At 36.7% G+C, this 18291-nt stretch overlaps 1 protein-coding gene and 1 non-coding gene across 2 annotated transcripts in view; one reads left to right on the top strand and one right to left on the bottom strand.

Annotated features, from left to right (window-relative positions):
* USP6NL (USP6 N-terminal like) overlaps positions 1-18291 on the top strand; it is a 176064-nt gene that overhangs the window by 67550 nt on the left and 90223 nt on the right. The gene's annotated exons all lie outside the window — the stretch shown is intronic.
* Positions 17181-17288, bottom strand: LOC113241165 (U6 spliceosomal RNA). The gene has a single exon (XR_003311475.1). It is a non-coding gene; the product is annotated as a U6 spliceosomal RNA (small nuclear RNA).

Genomic DNA, 18291 nt, shown 5'->3' on the forward strand with positions numbered 1-18291 from the left:
GGCCAGCTATAGGGAAAATCAGAGGCCTGTCCTGGCAGCGGTCCACAAGAAGCCAGATTGATCCAGACAGGCCCAAGATGGTGGATGCCACATGACAGGAAACCCCTGACCACATAAGGAAGAAAAGGCAGGAAACCCTCTTCCAAGAAATCCCTGTCCCAAGTAATGAATATTCCACTCCCTAGTTAACAACTGTCAATAAAAGATGGAAACCCCAGGGTGTGCAGCTCTCTCTTGAACTTAACCACTCTCACATCTTGAGAGTATACTTTTCACTTTAATAAACTTTCCCGCTTGTGTCACTCGTCCACTGTGTTGCGTGTCTGTCCTTGAATTCTTTCTTGTGACAAGACCAGGAACCTTCGGTGACTCCTTTGAGGTCGGCTAAGTCAAGGCCCCAGGGCCCAGGGTCTCCCCATTTCACCCGACAAACATGGACTTATTTTAAGTTAATATTTGTGTACTGTGTGAGGTAAGAGCCAAAGTTTGTTTTTTTCCTGTATAGCTATCTAGTTATTCCAGCATCATTTATTGAAAAGATTTTTTCTCCATGAAGTATTTTGAAACCTTGAAACTATGAGATCTTGTCATCATTTGTAAGCATTTTCTTTCAACAAGAATTTAAGCCTGACAATAGAGTTTATTCAAATATAAATAAATCCATCTTGTAATCTTACTGATAAGTATGTATTTTAGGAGGCTGTGGGAATAATAATGAAAGGAACTGCTTTTCAGGGCTAATTCAAGTTAATAAAATGCTTGTTGCTAAGGTTCAGGTGCTGGTAACTTCTGAGGATTTGTAAAATGCTAAGAAATGAAATTCTGCGCCAAGTTAGTGATACATGATTATCTTTAGGAAAGTGAAGTAGAAAAATATTAGAGTAAAGGTGTGGTCTTCCTTACATTTGCAGACTTTAAAAGGGGACCTGGACCAATTAAAAAAACAAAAAAGGGAAAAAAAATCTACGGTGGGTACTGATTCTAAGAAGAAAAAAATGATGAAGGAATTTAGATTGAATAAATAAAAATATACATAGAAGCTGTTTAAGGTGCCCTCTGAGTTTAAGGATTTGAATGAAAGGTAGAAGAAAAGTCTTGTAACCAATAATGAATGAAAAAGAGTCGTGAGTACTTTACAAAATAGTGTCAGAAAGAATTGAGTGCAAATGAATTGACATCTGTGAACTGTGTGGAGTGTGATAAAAATACCTTAGAAGGCATAGTTTGATTCCTGGAAATCTGTAATGACCACATAGGCCTGCTATTCAGAGCCGGTCAGGTAATGTAAACATGAGAGAGAAAGAATATGTCCCAGACTCTTTTCTTCCATCTGCTTGTTTTGGTTTTTGGCTTTGTTTGTTTGTTTGTTAGAATGAACTTCAAACAGAAAAGAGAATAGAAATGAGAGGTAATTGAAAACCAGGGTAAGTTAGGGGATAACAACATCTTTTAAGTTCAGGTCTTTAGGATTCAATGAGTTATTGACTTAGACTATTTTGGAGTAATTGTAAATAATCTTTTAAGAGTAATAAAGTACAGAGAAGATACTTGAATCACAACTCAAAAGAGGAGCAAGGGTAGATTCTAGTAACTAGAAATAATTGAATTTCATAATAAGTGTAATCAGAATTGTAGCTTGGTTTTATTAATAATAGATTGTGAATGAATTTAAAAGGAAATGATGATCTTTAGGAGCTTTTCTGGGTATAATAAGAACAAACTAAAGTAAATTTCTTGTTTTGCTGTCACTGAATAGACATCCCAAGGAAATGTTGGAGATAGGTTTTGTTTTGTTTTTTCACATTTCTTCTTTTAAAAAATTATTGCGGGGGCAAAATTGGTACATAATGTTACGTAAGTTTTTTTTTTTCTTTAAACATTATGTAAGTTTTAGGTGTACGACATTATAATCACCATTATGATCACCACTAAAAGTCTAGTTACCATTTCTCACCATACAGGTGACCTCTTTCACTCATCTTGCCTGCCCCTCTGCCCTCCTCCTTCTCAGGTAACCACCACCAGTCTGTTCCCTCTATCTGTGAGTGTGTGTTAGTTTTGTTTTGTTTGTTTTTAGGTTCCATATATGAGTGAAATTATATGTATTTTTCTTTCTCTATCTGACTTATGTCACTTAGCAAAATATCTTCAGGATTCATCCATGTTGTTGCCTGTGGTGGGATTTCATTCTTCCTAATGGCTGAGTAGTAGTCCATTTTCTTTATTTATCCACTGGTGGACACTAAGGTTATTTTCATTTCTCAGCTATTGTAAGTAATGCTGCACCGAAAACAGGGGTGCGTATATCTTTTTGAATCAGTGTTTTTGTATCCTTCAGATAAATACCCAGAAGTGGAATAACTGGATCATATAGTAGTTTTATTCTTAATTTTTTGAGGAGCCTCTACAATGTTTCCGTAGTGGCTCAACCATTTACATTGTCATTATCAGTGCATGAGAGTTCCCTTTCTCTACATCTTCCCCATTACTTGTTATTTCTTGTCTTTTTGACACTAGCTATTTTAACCAGTGTGAGCTAATAGCTCATTGAGGTTTTGATGTACATTTCCCAATAAGTAGTGAAGTTGAACATCATTTCATGTGCCTGTTGGCCATTTGTGTGTCTTCTTTGGATAAATGTCTTTTTATACCCTTTGTCCATTTTTAAATTGGATTGTTTGTTTTTATGCAACTTAGTTATATAAGTTCTTTATATATTTTGGATACTAATCCCTTATTGGATATATGATTTGCAAAAATTTTCTCCCATTCAGTAGTTTGCCTTTTCATTTTGATGTTGGTTTCTTTTATTGTGCAGAAGCTTTTTAGTTTGAGGTAATTCCATTTGTTTATTTTTGCTTTTATTTCCCTTGAGTCACAGCCACAAAAAGTATCACTAAGACCAACATCAAGGAGCTTACTGTCTGTTTTCTTCTAGGAATTCTGTGGTTTCAGGTCTTGCATTCAAGTCTTTAATCCATTTTGAGTGAATTTGTGTGGTGTAAGAGAGTGGTCTGGTTTCATTCTTTTGCATGTGGTTGTCCAGTATTCCCAACACCATTTATTGATGAGACTGTCCTTTCTCCAATGTATATTCTTGGGTCCTTTGTCATAAATTAATTGTCCATATATGTGCGGGTTTAATGCTGGGCTCTGAATTATGTTCCATTGATTTGTGTGTCTGTGTTTATCCCAATACCATACTATTTTGATTACTGTAACTTTGTAGTATAGTTTAAAATCAGGGAGCATACCCCAGCTTTGTTTCTCTATGTCAAGATTGTTTGGCTTCAGGTGGTTATATACAAATTTTAGAATTATTTGTTCTAGTTCTATGGAAAATGCCATTGGAATTTTGAGAGGTGTTGCATTGAATCTGGGTAGTATGGACATTTTAACAATATGAATTCTTCTAATCCATGAGCAGGAATACCTTTCCATTTATTTGTATCTTCGTCAGTTTCTTTCATCAGTGCTCATAGTTTTCAACGTACAGGTTAAATTTCACCTGCTTGATTAAATTTATTCATAGGTATTTTATTCTTTTTGATGCAATTATAAATGGGATTGTTTTTTTAATATCACTTTCTGATAATTATTATTAGTGTATAGAAATGCCACAGATTTTTGTATGTTTATTTTGTATCCTGCTACTTTACTGAATTTATTAATTCCAAGAGTGTTTTTTTTTTTTTAAAGATTTATTTATTTATTTTAGGGAGAAAGAGAGCATGTCTTAGCTGGGGGAGGGGGCAGAAGGATAAAGAGAGGGAGCGTCTCAAGCAGACTCTCTGTTGAGTGTGGATCACCACGTGGGGCTGGATCCCACAACACTGAGATCATGACCTGAGCTGAAATCAGGAGTTGGACACTTAACTGACTGAACCACCCAGGCATCCCAATTCCAAGAGGTTTTTTGTTTTTTGTTTTTTTTTAAGATTTTATTTATTCATTTGTCAGAGAAACAGAGTACAAGCAGGGAGAGTGGCAGACAGAGGGAGAAGCAGGCTCCCCACTGAGGAAAGAGCCCATCCCAGGACCCTGGGATCATGACTTGAGCCGAAGGCAGATGTTTAATTGACTGAGCCACTCAGGCATCCCTCCAAGAGTTTTTTGATGACATCTAGATGTTTTCTATATAGAGTATCAGGTTATCTAATAATAGTGACAGTTTTACTTCTTCCTTTCCTATTTGATTGCCTTTTATTTGTTTATTTATTTTTCTTGCCTAATTGTTATGTCTAGGATTTCTAATACTATTTTGAATAAAAGTAATGAGAGTGGGCCTCTTTGTCTTATTTCTGATTGTAGAGGAAAAGCTTTTAGCTTCTCACCATTGAGTATGATGTTAGCTGTGGGTTTGTCATATATGGCCTTTATTATGTTGAGGTCCATTGCCTCTATATCCACTTTGCTGCAGAGTTTTTTTTTTTTTGTTTTTTTTTGTTTTTTTTTGTTTTTTTAAGATTTTATTTACTTATTTGACAGAGAGAGAGAGACAGCCAGCGAGAGAGGGAACACAAGCAGGGGGAGTGGGAGAGGAAGAAGCAGGCTACCAGCAGAGGAGCCTGATGTGGGGCTCGATCCCAGAACGCTGGGATCACGCCCTGAGCCAAAGGCAGACACTTAATGACTGAGCCACCCAGGTGCCCCATGCTGCAGAGTTTTTCATTGTAAATGGATATGGAATTTTGTGAAATCATTTTCTGTATCTATTAGTGACTGTGGGGTTGTTATCTTTCATTTTGTTAATGTTGTGTATCATGCTGATTGGTTTGTGGATGTTGAACCATCCTTGCATCCTTGGAATAAATTCCACTTGACCGTGGTGTATGATCCTTTTAATGTATTGTTGAATTTGATTTGCTCATTTTGTTGTGGATTTTTGCATCAGTTCGTATCAATGCTGTTGGCTTGTAATTTTCTTTTGTTGTGTCCTTGTCTAGTTTTGGTATCTGGGTAATGGTTGTCTCATAAAATGAGTGTAGAAGGAAGTATTCCCTCCTCTTCAGCTTTTTGGAAGAGTTTGAGAAGGGTAAGTATTAAATCTTTAAATGTTTGATAGAATTTATCAATGAAGTCATCTGGTGCTGGACTTCTGTTTGTTGGGAGATTTTTGATGACTGACTCAATTTCCTTACTAGTAATTAGTCTATTTAGGTTTTCTATTTCTTCAGTATTCAGTCTTGGAAGATTACATGTTTCTAGGAATTTATCCATTTCTTCTACGTTGTCCAGTTTGTTCATGTATAATTGTTCCAGTAGTGTCTTATGGATATTTTGAGTTTTTGTGGTCTCAGTTGTAAGTTTTCCTTTGTTGTTTTTTATTTTGTTTGTTAGAGCCCTCTCTTTTTTCTTGGTTAGTCTAGCTAAACATTTGTTAATTTTGTTTATTTTTTCAAAGAACCAGCTTTTAGTTTCATTAATTTCTTTTTTTTTTTTTTTTTTTTTTTTTAGTTTCTATTTTATTTATTTCTGCTCTAATCCTTATTTTATTCCCTTACTGACTTTGGGCCTTTTTTGTTTTTTTTTTTTTCTTTTCTCTCTGGCTCCTTTAGGTGTTAAGTTAGATTAGTTATATAAGATTTTTCTTGTTACTTGAGGTAGGCCTGTATTGCTACAATATACCCTCTTAAAACCATTTTTTGCTGCAGTCCAAAGATTTTGATATGTTGCATTTGTTTTAATTTGTCTGTAGGTGTATTTTTTATTTCTTTGATGACCATTTGTTGTTCACAACATGTTTAATTTCTAAAATTTTTGTGGTTTTTCCAGTTTTCTTTTTGTAGTTGATTTCTATCATTGATTTATATCATTGTGGTTGGAGAAGATGCTTGAGATGACTTCAGTCTTCTTGAATTTACTGAGACTTGTTTTGTAGCCTAGCATGTGATCTGTTTTGGAGAGTGTACCATGGGCACTTGAGAAGACTGTGTATTCTTTTGCTTTGAGATGCAATGTTTGGTATATGTCTGTTAAGTCCATCTGGTCTGACATTTCTTTTTTAATTTTTTGTTTGGATCTATCTATTAATGTAAATGAGATGTTAAAGTATGCTACTTTGTCAAATGTCAGTTTCTCCTTTTAGGTCTGTTGATAATTTGGTTTATATATCTTGGTTGTGTGAAGATACTGTTGCATGCATATGTACTTGTAAATATGTCTTCTTGTTGGATTAATTACTTTATCATTATGTAATGGCCTTCTTTATCTACTATTACAGTCTTTGTTTTAAAGTCTATTTTGTCTCCTATGGGTATAGCTACTCCAGCTTTCTTTTCATTTCCATTTGCATGGAATATCTTTCTCTATCCCTTCACTTTCAATCTGTGTGAGTCTTTCTGATGTGAGTCTCTTGCAGGCAGCATATAGGTGGGTCTTGTTTTTTAATCCTTTCAGCTAATCCATGTCTTCTGGTTGAAGAGTTTCATCCATTTACATTTAAAATAATTATTGATAGAGATATACTTATTGCTTTTTTGTTTATTGTTTTCCAGCTGTTTTCATAAGTCCTCTCTGTTTCTTTTGTTTTTTCTTTCTCTTCCTCAGTGGTGTGATGGCTTTCTTTAGTTTTATGTTTAGATTTCTTTGTTATTTTCTTTTGTGTATTTGCTATAAGTTTTTGCATTGTGGTTACTGTGAGGTTCACATATAACTTCTTATGTGTATATAGTTTGGTTTTAGTTGATAACAACTTAAATTTGAGTACATTCCAAAACTATACTTATTTCTCCATGCCTCCCACATTTTATATCTTTGGTCATATTTTAGCTCTTTTTATATATCTCTTAAGTAATTACTGTAGTTTTAGTTATTTTTACTACTTTTATCTTTTAGACTTCAAACTTGCTGTATAAATGACTTATCCGCTACCTTTACTATATATTTACCTATGTTCTAGCAAGATTTTTACTCTTGGATGTTTTCTTGTTATTAAGTAGTGTCATTTCTTTTTGGTTTAGGGAACTCCCTTTAACATTTCTTATAAGGCCAGTTTAGTGGTGATGAACTTCTTTAGCTTTGGTTTATTTGGAAAATGCTTAATCCTTCATTTCTGAATGATAATCTTGCCAGATAGAGAGTTCTTGGTTGGAAGTTTTTCCATTTTAGCATTTTTAATATGTCATGCCACTCTCTTCTGGCCTGCAGAATTTCTGCTGAAAAATCTGATGTAGCCTTATGGGATTTCCCTTGTATCTAATTAAGATTTTCTCTTTTATCTTTTAACTTTTACCATTTTAATTAGAACATGTCTTAATATGAATCACTTTGGATTCATCTTTTTTGGAACTGTTTGGGCTTCCTGGACTGTGTGTCCATTTCATTCTTCAGAGTAGGAAAGTTTTTAGCTATTATTTCTTCAGGTAAGTTTCCTGTCCCTTTCTCTTGCTCCTCTCCTTCCAGGACCCCTATAATGTGACCTGATGTTATCCCAAAAGTTCCTTAGGTTATCTTTGTTTTTTAAAAATTCTGTTTTCTGGGGCGCCTGGGTAGCGCAGTCGTTAAGCGTCTGCCTTCTGCTCAGGGCGTGATCCCGGCATTCCGGGATCGAGTCCTACATTGGGCTCCTCCGCTGGGAGCCTGCTTCTTCCTCTCCCACTCCCCCTGCTTGTGTTCCCTCTCTTGCTGGCTATCTCTATCTCTGTCAAATAAATAAATAAAATCTTTTAAAAAAATTCTGTTTTCTTCTTGATGCTCTGCCTGGGTGAGTTCTGTTGCTTGTTTTCTAGTTCACTGACTCAATATTTGCTCCTTCCAGTTTGCTTTTGAACTCCTAGAATTTTTCAGTTCAGTTAATATATTCTTCAGCTGTGTAGCTTTTGTTTCATATTTACTTACATTTTTTTGTCTGTTTGTTGAGGATCTCACTGTCTTCATTCTTCTCCTGAGTACAGTAAGCATCTTTATGATCATTAGGTAGTTTGCTTATCTCCATTTCATTAATGTCTTTGCCTGATGTTTCTTTTTTCTTGTTCTTTCTTTGGAGCATATTCCTTTGTCTCTTCATTTTGCCTCTTTGTGTTTGTTTCTATGTCTTAGACAAATCAACTGCCTTTCCCAGTCTTGAAGGAGTGGCCTTGTGTAGGAGATTTCATGTGGAGCCCAGAAGTACAATCCTGTCTCATCAGCAGATCTTGACACCCAAGGGGTGTTCCCTGTGTGGGCTGCATGCACTCATCTCATGTGGCATGGGGGCGGGGGAAAAGCTAGCACCTGGCCCAGCTGTGACTTGCTGGCTGTGCTGTGTGGACGAGTGGGTTTTCAGCTGGGTGCCCCACTGGCTCTAACAGGTTAGAGAGATAGTTCCGAAATGGAGCCTGCCAGTTCTGACATTAGCAAGGTAGGATGAGGTTGTAAAAATGCACCACCTACTAGTGTCTCCATCCCCGGAGAAAGCCTCAGTGGTTTCCTGCCTGTACAGCAAGTGTTTTAACATTAATAAGTGGGTCTCCACATATGATCTAGGTACTTTTCAGACTGATATTGTTTACACTGGGTCCTGTGGTGAGTGAGTCTGTATGACAGCTCCTTAAGAGTGGGTTCTCCATTCCCTACAAGTTTAATGGCTTTCCTGGAGGTATTCCTTATTGGTTTTCAAAGCCCAGTTTTTAGGAGCTTCTTCTCTCATTCAGGGTCTAAGTGTTGGGTGCCTGATATAGAGCACACTCACTTGTGAGGGAAAACTTCCCTCACTTGTGAGGGAAAACTTCTTTGTTCGTGAGATCCCTCCTGATTGTGCCTGGGGTGTGTTTTTGCTTTGCTTTCCTTGCCTCTTTCTTTCTTCCTTCTTCCTTTCTTCCTTCTCTTCTTTCTCTTCCTTCTATTCTTTCCTTCTCTTCCCTCCCTTTCTTTCCCTCCCTTCCCTCCCCCCACCCCTCTTTCCCTTTCCTATCCTTGATGCTGTCCTTTGTTGCGGAGGCTCCTTTCATCCGTTTTTCTGGTCTTTCTCAGAGCAAATTATTCCATATGTAGTTGTATATTTGTTGTATCTATAGGAAGGAGTGAGTTCAGGATCTTACCGCGTTGCTGTCTTGAGCCCAGCCCACCAAGAGATAGGTTTTATTTGGGTGTTAGAAATGTATTTGATAAAGGCTTCTATGATGCCACCACAGACTACGAGAAGTGATAGGTCTTGTAAGGATTTTATATTTGATTGATGGATCATATTTAAGTCAATTTATTCATGTCAGAGTCAAGGTCTTTGCTAATATGTCCTAGGATCTTAACTTATTCTCCAGTTTTTCGGTGGCCAGGATGAAAATTTCATTGTAATCATTGGGTTTGTGAAGGAAGAGAGTACAGTGTTGATAGAGATAGCTAAAGTAAGGTTATGAAATTAAGATTTGCCAAGATCTTTTCAGGCTAGAATAACAGACCAAAGTGAAAACAGGATTAAATATGATAAAATGTCATGTTCTACACTGTGATTGAGGTAGCCCCTAAGAGAGGACTGAGATATTTCCATTAAGTGTATGCCAAATACGAGCTCATCAAATTGACTACCAGCCAGGAAAGAAAAGTGAACTTAGGTGCAGATCAAGAAAGGTAATAGAGCTGTTGTTTTCCTCACATCAGACCTGGTCTGGGATTTTATGTTGAATTTGGGTGTCACATTTCAAAGGGGACTTTAATAAAATGTCATGTGTTGAACAGTGTGACTATCTTAGTGATTTGTATTTATAGGCTTATCATGTGGAAAAGCCTAATTTTGTTTGGAGTTGAAAGGATGACATTTCTAATAATAATCAGAACATTCAAGATGGAATGGACTGACTTGTGAGTTTGGGAAATTTTCATCTCTGGAGGCATTAAAGGAGAAATCCTGTGACAACTTATTAAGAATGTTATTGAGGGGATACTAACATTGGTGGGAAGTTGAACTAGATACACTGGAAGGTCCTTTACAATTCCTTTGACTTTTTTTTTTTTTCACTTTAATTTTTCTGATACCTCCACAGTCAAGTTTTATCAATCTTGTCCTTAAAACTTTATTAACAGTAAATACCCTATCTTATATGGCACTAAAAGTTATAAAATACTTTTATGAGCCTGATTAAATGTGATGTTCACAAGTATTCTACAAGTTGGGCAGGAGATGTTTTACAGTTTTTAAGCAGCTGTATCTTAATGATTGAGAGTGTGGCTTCTGGATCCCAGACCATCTGGGCTCTGCCACCTGCCGTGAGACCTTTGAAAACATGTGCCTCTCTTTCCTCATCTGGAGTGTGGTGATATATTATTCTCTCTCTCTGTGGTGTCTGCGCCATAGGGTTGTTTGAGTTTATGATCACATGCTTGAGAATATATGCTTAGAATAGTATCTGATATGTAGCAGACATTTAGTTAATGTTAGCTGGTGCCCTTGTTGTCATTATTTCTCTTTTACAGGTGAAGAGACCAATGCTTATGCAGTTTGTAATTTGCCCAAGTTTACATCAGTAATAAGTGGTAAAGCAGTTATTAAGAATTCTGTTGAGTTAAAAAATCGGAAATGGAGTGAAATTACTGGTATATGGATTAATTTTGCATTAATTTGTGTAAGAGTATTTCATTTTAATTTGTTAAATGAATCTATCAGACTGCTGTGAAGCTATTATTACAGATTTTGGGGAAAGCTTTGTTTTGCCTATGTTTACATTTATACACACATTCCAGGCATAATTCAGTGGGAAAACACTTTCTTCATGTTGTAAATAAAGATAACCATACTTTCCAAAAGATTTATGGTACTTGATAGCATTTAAAAGGAAGTAGGCAATTAACTTTGGTTTGTGTTGGCATTGCAGTATACTTGCCAAGCAATTTGAGCTTCTGATTTCTAGATGTGTCATTATTTTCTAGAGGGATATAAGTCAAACTGAAGGCATCTCCTAGAAGAAAAGTCCAAATTGGCTCTCGTTTATAGTGTTGAAATAAACAAAAATGGTTTCACTAAAATTCTGTTCTATCTTTAGATGACCACCTCTAATAATTAATTCATTAGATGCTCTGTGGTTTTCTAGTCGTGTTAGAACATTTTGCATGGTGCAGTAACACAGTTGTCCCCTGCAGATTGTGTGATGCGCTTTAAGAAAGATTGTTACTTTTGTCTTTCTCTTCTTGCTGGTAAGGTCCTGTGGGGAACACATCTCTTAAGGTAATGATTCTTTTACTCATTTACAAGGTTGTAAACATCTTGAGGGCAGATAGGGTGTCTTAATAATCTGTGTTTCTCAGCACTTGCAAAGAGCCTTTGTCCACATTGAGTTTGTGCAATTGTCAAAGCATTGATGGTTTTATTGGAAGCCAAAGAACTCATTAGATTGGCTGTATTGAAAATGGTCAGTTAAAGTAACTTACTATTCACAAGGATAGTAATGTAATCCGTTTATCAGCAAGTTTATTGAAGTTATGTTCTTCAAAAGAACTGCTGTTGGCAAAACTGCATTTGAGAAGATCAGTGTCATATGAAAAAAAAGTTTAAGGGAAAAAAATACCCTCTAAAATGCTTTAAAGGCATTTCAAGAACACAATAAATGAAAGTTCTAGGAGACATCCATTTCAAAAACAACCTAGATTTGTCAGCAATAAAAATCCCATTGAGTAAGTAAGTGAATTGGTTAGGAAAGTTGAAGTGTGATCTGCTTGAGGCAGATTTTTGTGTAAATTTTGTTATTTGGCTTGTACTTTTTTTTTTTAAAGTAAGCTCTATGCCTAACATGGGGCTCGAATTCATGACCCCGAGATCAAAAGTTGCATGCTATACTAACTGAGGCAGCCAGAGACACCCAGGGTGGTATATTTATTTTTAAGGTGTTTGAACTAGCCTGTAATAGCCTAAAATTTAATGACTCTAGCATTTGTATTATCCTTTGTTTAATTTTTGCCGTTCTCAGTAAAATATTGGCTGTTTCACAAATCATTGTGTTGTATAAAGACATGTTTCCCTGGGCCTGGTTTTCTATTCATATATTGAGAAGGATAGGATATAGATTCTTTTTTTTAAATCCTTTTTTTTTTTTTAAAGATTTTATTTATTCATTCGACAGAGATAGAGACAGCCAGGGAGAGAGGGAACACAAGCAGGGGGAGTGGGAGAGGAAGAAGCAGGCTCATAGAGGAGCCTGATGTGGGGCTCGATCCCATAACGCTGGGATCACGCCCTGAGCCGAAGGCAGAGGCAGACGCTTAACCGCTGTGCCACCCAGGCGCCCCCAGGATATAGATTCTTATTTTTCCTCTTTCTCCCATCCAAGTACTAACCAGGCCCGATCCTCTTTCTGCACCATCACAGGCCCCCTGCCCTGATGGCCTGCTAGAGGAGAAAGTGCTAATTGGTTTTCTTGTGGTTATGGGAAGGAAATGGTTCCGCACTTGACGTAGTTTTTATCTCTTTGAATTTACGTTCTTCCTTTCCTTCTTTAGAACACGAGGGAAAACTGGAAGAGGAAGGCATTCTATCAGAAAGGCTGAAGTGGCCCTGTACTTGACACTCCCTATGTTTCAGGTCCCTGCAGGCCAGAAGAAGGGTGTGGGAGAGAAGGGAACAGTTGCTTGTGTAGGGGGGAGTTATGCTGGAGTAGTATGAAACCGTAACCTTTTCCTGAGGAGAGATTTTTCTCCTAACATTAATTATCTTTACAATTGTTAATGTTTTTTAATCTTTTGATAAGGTGGCACATGTACCTGGTAAACAACTCAAGATGTACTAAAGGATATCCATTGAAAAATAAGTGTCCTTTCCATTCACTGAAACCTAGCTTTAACCTCCCCGGGACAACGACTGTTAATTTTGTGTATTTAGGTGCATCCCTAACCCCTAACAGGGTGTTATATGCACTATTCTGAACTTTGTCCTTCCCCCCCCCCCCCCATTTCCAGTGTATCTTGGAAATGAAATGAAGCCAAAGTATGTAATTCTACATCATGATTTTTAATAGCTGAATTGATGGACATTTATGTTATTTCCAGTCTTTTTTGATGGCTTGTGAAGTTGGTCACACTTATTTTCTTGTAAAAGAGGAATTGGGGTGGCTGTTATAAATGTATTCTGTAACTTCAGATGGTATGCTCAATGAGTAGGAAGGAGACAGTGCTTTCTAAGAAATGTTTTCCTCAATGAGAAGGATGGCAGGTCTTTTATGTAAAATGTGTTTTTATAATCAATTTCCTTGAAATATGGTGATATTTCATGTGGAAATTGGTATAACTCATCAGGTACAGCATTCTCAAAGAGTTTTTTTCCCTACTTAATCATGTCTTTGAGTTTTACTCTTTAACTGCTGTATATAAATTCATTTAGAGTCTGATGGAACCTGTATATAAGTTTTTGGCCAGGTAATTGAAAGTGAGACATTGCGATAGGGATGATAAATATAACAGTAAAGAAACCTAAGTTGGAATTTTCAGGATATCCAGACAAAGTGTCATCTGGAGCCCAGTGGCAGCCCTTTGCTCTTCTTTCATGGGTTGGTTGCATCTAAGATTATATAATAGAGATAGGGGAGAATTATTTTGATGACTATAGATAACTTTCTTTAAAAAATATTTTATAGATTTCCATCTAAAACCTTGTAAGAAAACTGGGGAACAAGTTTGTTTTCCAGGCAGTATTCTATTTTATTAAAAAGCTTAAAATGTGTCTGGGGAAAAATGTTTTTAAATTTTTGACTATGTTATTAATATGATCTGTCTTTATATTAAAATATGATTTATAATAAAAGTAATATATGCTTATTAATGACCATGCAGAAAAAAATACACAAGTGTAAGAAGAAAATAAAATTATCTGTAGTTCCTCCTCTCAGACGTTAAGATGTTTGTTAATATTACAGTGCATGTCATTCTTGTCTTTTTTTTTTTTTTTTTAAGATTTTATTTTTAAGTAATCTCTACACCGAACCTGGGGCTCGAACTCACAACCCCGAAAGCAAGAGTCGCATGTGACTGAGCTTATTCTTGTCTTTTTTCTGTTCATGGTTTTTTTTCTTTGTTTGTTTGTCTTGTTTTCCATGGTAGTTGATGATTTATTGTTTTATTGTTTGGTATTAAAGTAACTTTAGTCTTTAGTTCTGGAGAAATGTATCATTTAAGACCTCTGTAGATCGGACCTGGAGGGTTTATGCTGTGTTACTGTAGCAAATCAGAAGTACTTCCCAAATATTACCTGCTTTCTTTTTGAGGCCACTAAATTTTGTGTTTTGCTTTGGCTTTATTTCACTCCCACCATGGGATTTGGTGTTTGTGAAATGAGTAGAGAAAAACGAAGCTACTTTGATAGGCACTAGCTAGACATCTAGGCTCACTCGTTAGCCAGGTGACCCACTTTCGTACACACAGTCCATGATTCAGATTCATGCCTAAGGAAAATTACCAACTGTTACATGTGATGACCTTAAGCAGTGTTGAAACTGATGAAACATTAAAAATTTCAAATGCCAGTGATTAGAGCTGGAGTGTTTTGTAAACTATTTATGTACTACAAATTGCCAGTAATAGGTGTGTTGGAAATGTTGTTTTTTACAGTTTGATATAATTTGGAATTAATCTTTATACTGAAGAACCTATGTGTTGTACTTGGGGAAAAAAAAGATGTAGTCAGAAGGGCTGGAAAAAAAATAAATATAGGACTGGGTTATATTGAATAGAGGGTATAAATCAAAGACAACTAAACACCCTTGGCAGGGAGCCCATGTTTCCCTGCTCCCTTCCTGGGTCTGGTGATTGGCAGCTGGTAAAGCATTAAAAAAGAAAAAGAAAAAGAAAAAAGAGGTTTAATTGTATCAGTATTGAGCTGTTCCACTTTAACATTTAGAAAATTTTACTTGCGGGGCTCCTGGGTGGCACAGCGGTTAAGCGTCTGCCTTCGGCTCAGGGCGTGATCCTGGCATTATGGGATTGAGCCCCACATCAGGCTCCTCCGCTATGAGCCTGCTTCTTCCTCTCCCACTCCCCCTGCTTGTGTTCCCTCTCTCGCTGGCTGTCTCTATCTCTGTCGAATAAATAAATAAAATCTTAAAAAAAAAATTTTACTTGCTTTTTTGTAATAATCACAAACGAGGAAAATGCATTTTATATGCGTTAAACTCAATGGCAGCTTTCTGGTATCAGTGGAAGGAAACTTTGAGAACTTGGGTATCTGTGCACAGGAATAAGTAATTCTGCGAAGTCATTTTCAGATCTAGGAAGATTTTTCCTTTTATTGGAGGAGGATATTCACTCGCAGAAACACAATCAGCACACGTAGGTTTGAGCCCACTGACTCAGCTTCCCCACTTCCTGGTTATGGTGCATTAGTGTCTTGGTAGCTTATACCTTATTAATTTACAGATATGCAGACATATTCTCTTTCTCTCTTCACTTTTGTGGCATGATTGGCAGGAGGATAGGCTTTTAGCCTTCCAGATAATGAGTTCGTATTGAGGCTTTGACCTGTAACGTAGCTTTAGACAAGTTGCTTGACCTCTTAAGTTTCATTTTCTCATCTGTAAAATAGAAATGACAATAGGACTGTTCGAACATTCAGTGAGATATTGTATGTACCTAGCACAGTGCTCGGTGAGTAATAAAAGCTCAATAACACGAGCTCTTAATAGGCTCGTTCTTCTCCCTTCCTGAGCAACCTTCATTTGTGCTACAGCTTCTGGCCAGTTTTCTCTTCAAAAACACCTCCTTGGCTTCCTGTTGACTGGGGGGCATTTCCTTGGCCTCTTGCCCTGATTTAATGCTACTTTGAGGATCCCTTTTGACAGATTATCTTGACAAACCTTTGTTCATTTGCTTGCCATTTCATTTATTCAAAGATGACGTGGAGTGATTATGAGTACTCTGGGGCCCTATTACCTTAGTCCCAGTGCCACTTCTAGAACTTCAGAGCTGTGTGATCTTGCAAGTTAATTAACCTAACAATTTTCTTGTCTGTGAAATGAACAATAATGATACCTATCTCATTTTTGGATGTGAGGTCATTACATGAAATAACATACATAAGATGTTTGTATTGTGCAGAAGAAATGCTCGCTGTTATTATGAGCCAGACTTAGTTGGTATTTATTTTATCTAGTCTCCTGATCAGTGACTTTCATATGTGTATAGCATTTTTGATGTTTGTTATATAAAATAAATCTCACTTATACAAGGCACCCCAACACAACATTATTGGTATAATAACAGTAACAATGTAAAGAATACATGTTATATTAAACACACATACAAATATGAGATATGCATATATGATGTTCTTAGGATTTGTTAGGGGAGGTGGTGAATGCAGCTCCATTTTATGAGAATTATGTGGTGCTGTGCTTGGAACTTAGGGCATGTTTTAAAACAAAATTATTTGAATGAATGACAGCTTCAGTGTGATATGAACATTTATATTTATTATATTTATTATTTCCCAAGCTGCTGGCTTTTGCCTTTTGCTTTTGCTGGCCTTACATTCTTTTTTTTTTTTAAGTAGTGTCCATGCCCAGCATGGAGCCCAATGCAGGACTTGAACTCACAACCCTGAGATTAAGACCTGAGCTGAGATCAAGAGTTGGATCCTCAACTGACTGAGCCACCTAGGCACTCCTCAATGGCCTTGTATTCTGATTTGAACCTAAGAGCCATTCAGGGACAAAATAATACTTGCACTGTCATACTTAAAAAAAAAAAAAAGTATTAATGCAATTCTTTCTGTGTGGTAGTTTGTTCTAGGTGATACTGAGTTCTTGTTTTAGTATGCCATTTTAGGCACAGTTTGTTATTTTCATATCATTTTTGATTTAAAGAGTCAAAAAGTTACCATCGGGTTGAGAATAGGGTTTGCCAGATTATCTGTGGAATTAGTCATGTACTACTAAGGTGGGCATTCTATAAATTCTCTTCCATTCCCCTTGTCTTGTATGTGGTCTCCAAGATTCTTCTGTAATTGCATCGTTTCTCGTTAGTACCCATTGGGCCGAATTCAGCATGAACTTGTATTGTAGTGAATATAACTGTACATGCTTATGGTTCTGAATGAGCTGAAAGAGTTGTAAAAGTCAAGTAAATGAAGTAGATTCAACGAATTCTTTCCATAATCATAGAAATTAATTGTGAGGGCATTTGAGTTAGTATCTACTAAATGCATAAAGTATTTTAGCAGAGTTAACTTTAGTATCCATATGGTGATTAGTTGGTCAAATATTTTTGCAGGCTTTTTGTTTTATTTGTGTGTTTTTTTGGAATGCTTCATGAATTTGCGTGTCATCCTTGTGCAGGGGCCATGCTGATCCTCTCTGTATCATTCCAGTTTTTAGTATGTGTGCTGCTGAAGCGAGCACTGTATGTTTCTTGAACATTTCCTATTATTATCCTAAGACGTACAGCTTATAATATAGGAAGTACAGTTGCTTAGGATTATAAAGGATGTCTCATATAAGTGGTTCTTGGACTCTCTATATCATCGGAGTCCATTTTGCACAAATAGCAGACAATTCAGTGTGGTAAGTTTAGAAGGCTACTGGAAAGCAGAAAGCAACTGTGAAGAACCCGTAAGAATCACAGGTAGATTTATTTCTAAGGGAAGAAATGTAAGGACTAGCAGAGGTCAGAAGAAATATAAAAAGATCATCCATTTGTACTTCAGCAAAATAGAAACAGGGCTTTGAAGTCAGATAGCCTTGACTTTTAAGTCCTGTTCTGCCACTTATTTCCCCTAGGACCAGAATGACGTAACCTCTCCACACCTCAGGCTCCCCACATGTAGACTGGGCATAGACACACAACTCTAGGAGTAGGTTGTGTGAGGATTATGTGAGATGATGTGTAGTAAATGCTCAACACAGTGTCTGGCACCTAGTAAACTCTCACTGGCCAGGTTGTAAAGTATCCACAAACAGGGAGTTGTCACCAGTGAGCCTTGTGTCATCTTCTAAAACAATCATACTGCTGGAAAAGCAGCTAAGGTATAATCCTGAGTTTGCCAGCAACTGTAGGCGGATCTAAGTGAGTAAAATGACTCATAAGCTTGTCTTGGTGCTAAGTATCTGTTGTTGGCAATTTTGTCATTCAACCCTGCCCCCACATGTGGGAGTTGCACTCACATTCAACAGCTAGTAATTATGCTTCTCATCAGTAGTAATGGTATTTAAATATTGTTACATCACTCCATATCCTTTTTCTCTATGAATCACCTTACACATAAGCGTAGGAGTTTCTAGTCTGATTTGGGGAGTTCTAGGGACCTGATAGTGATACTGTTTCTTCTCTTTGAGAAGTAAGACACAAGAGACTGACAGATGGAGATCAAAATGTCTCCTCTATTGGCTAATCTGAGGACATGAC

Source organism: Ursus arctos, unplaced genomic scaffold, assembly GCF_023065955.2.
Source record: "Ursus arctos isolate Adak ecotype North America unplaced genomic scaffold, UrsArc2.0 scaffold_30, whole genome shotgun sequence".
NCBI lineage: Eukaryota > Metazoa > Chordata > Mammalia > Carnivora > Ursidae > Ursus > Ursus arctos.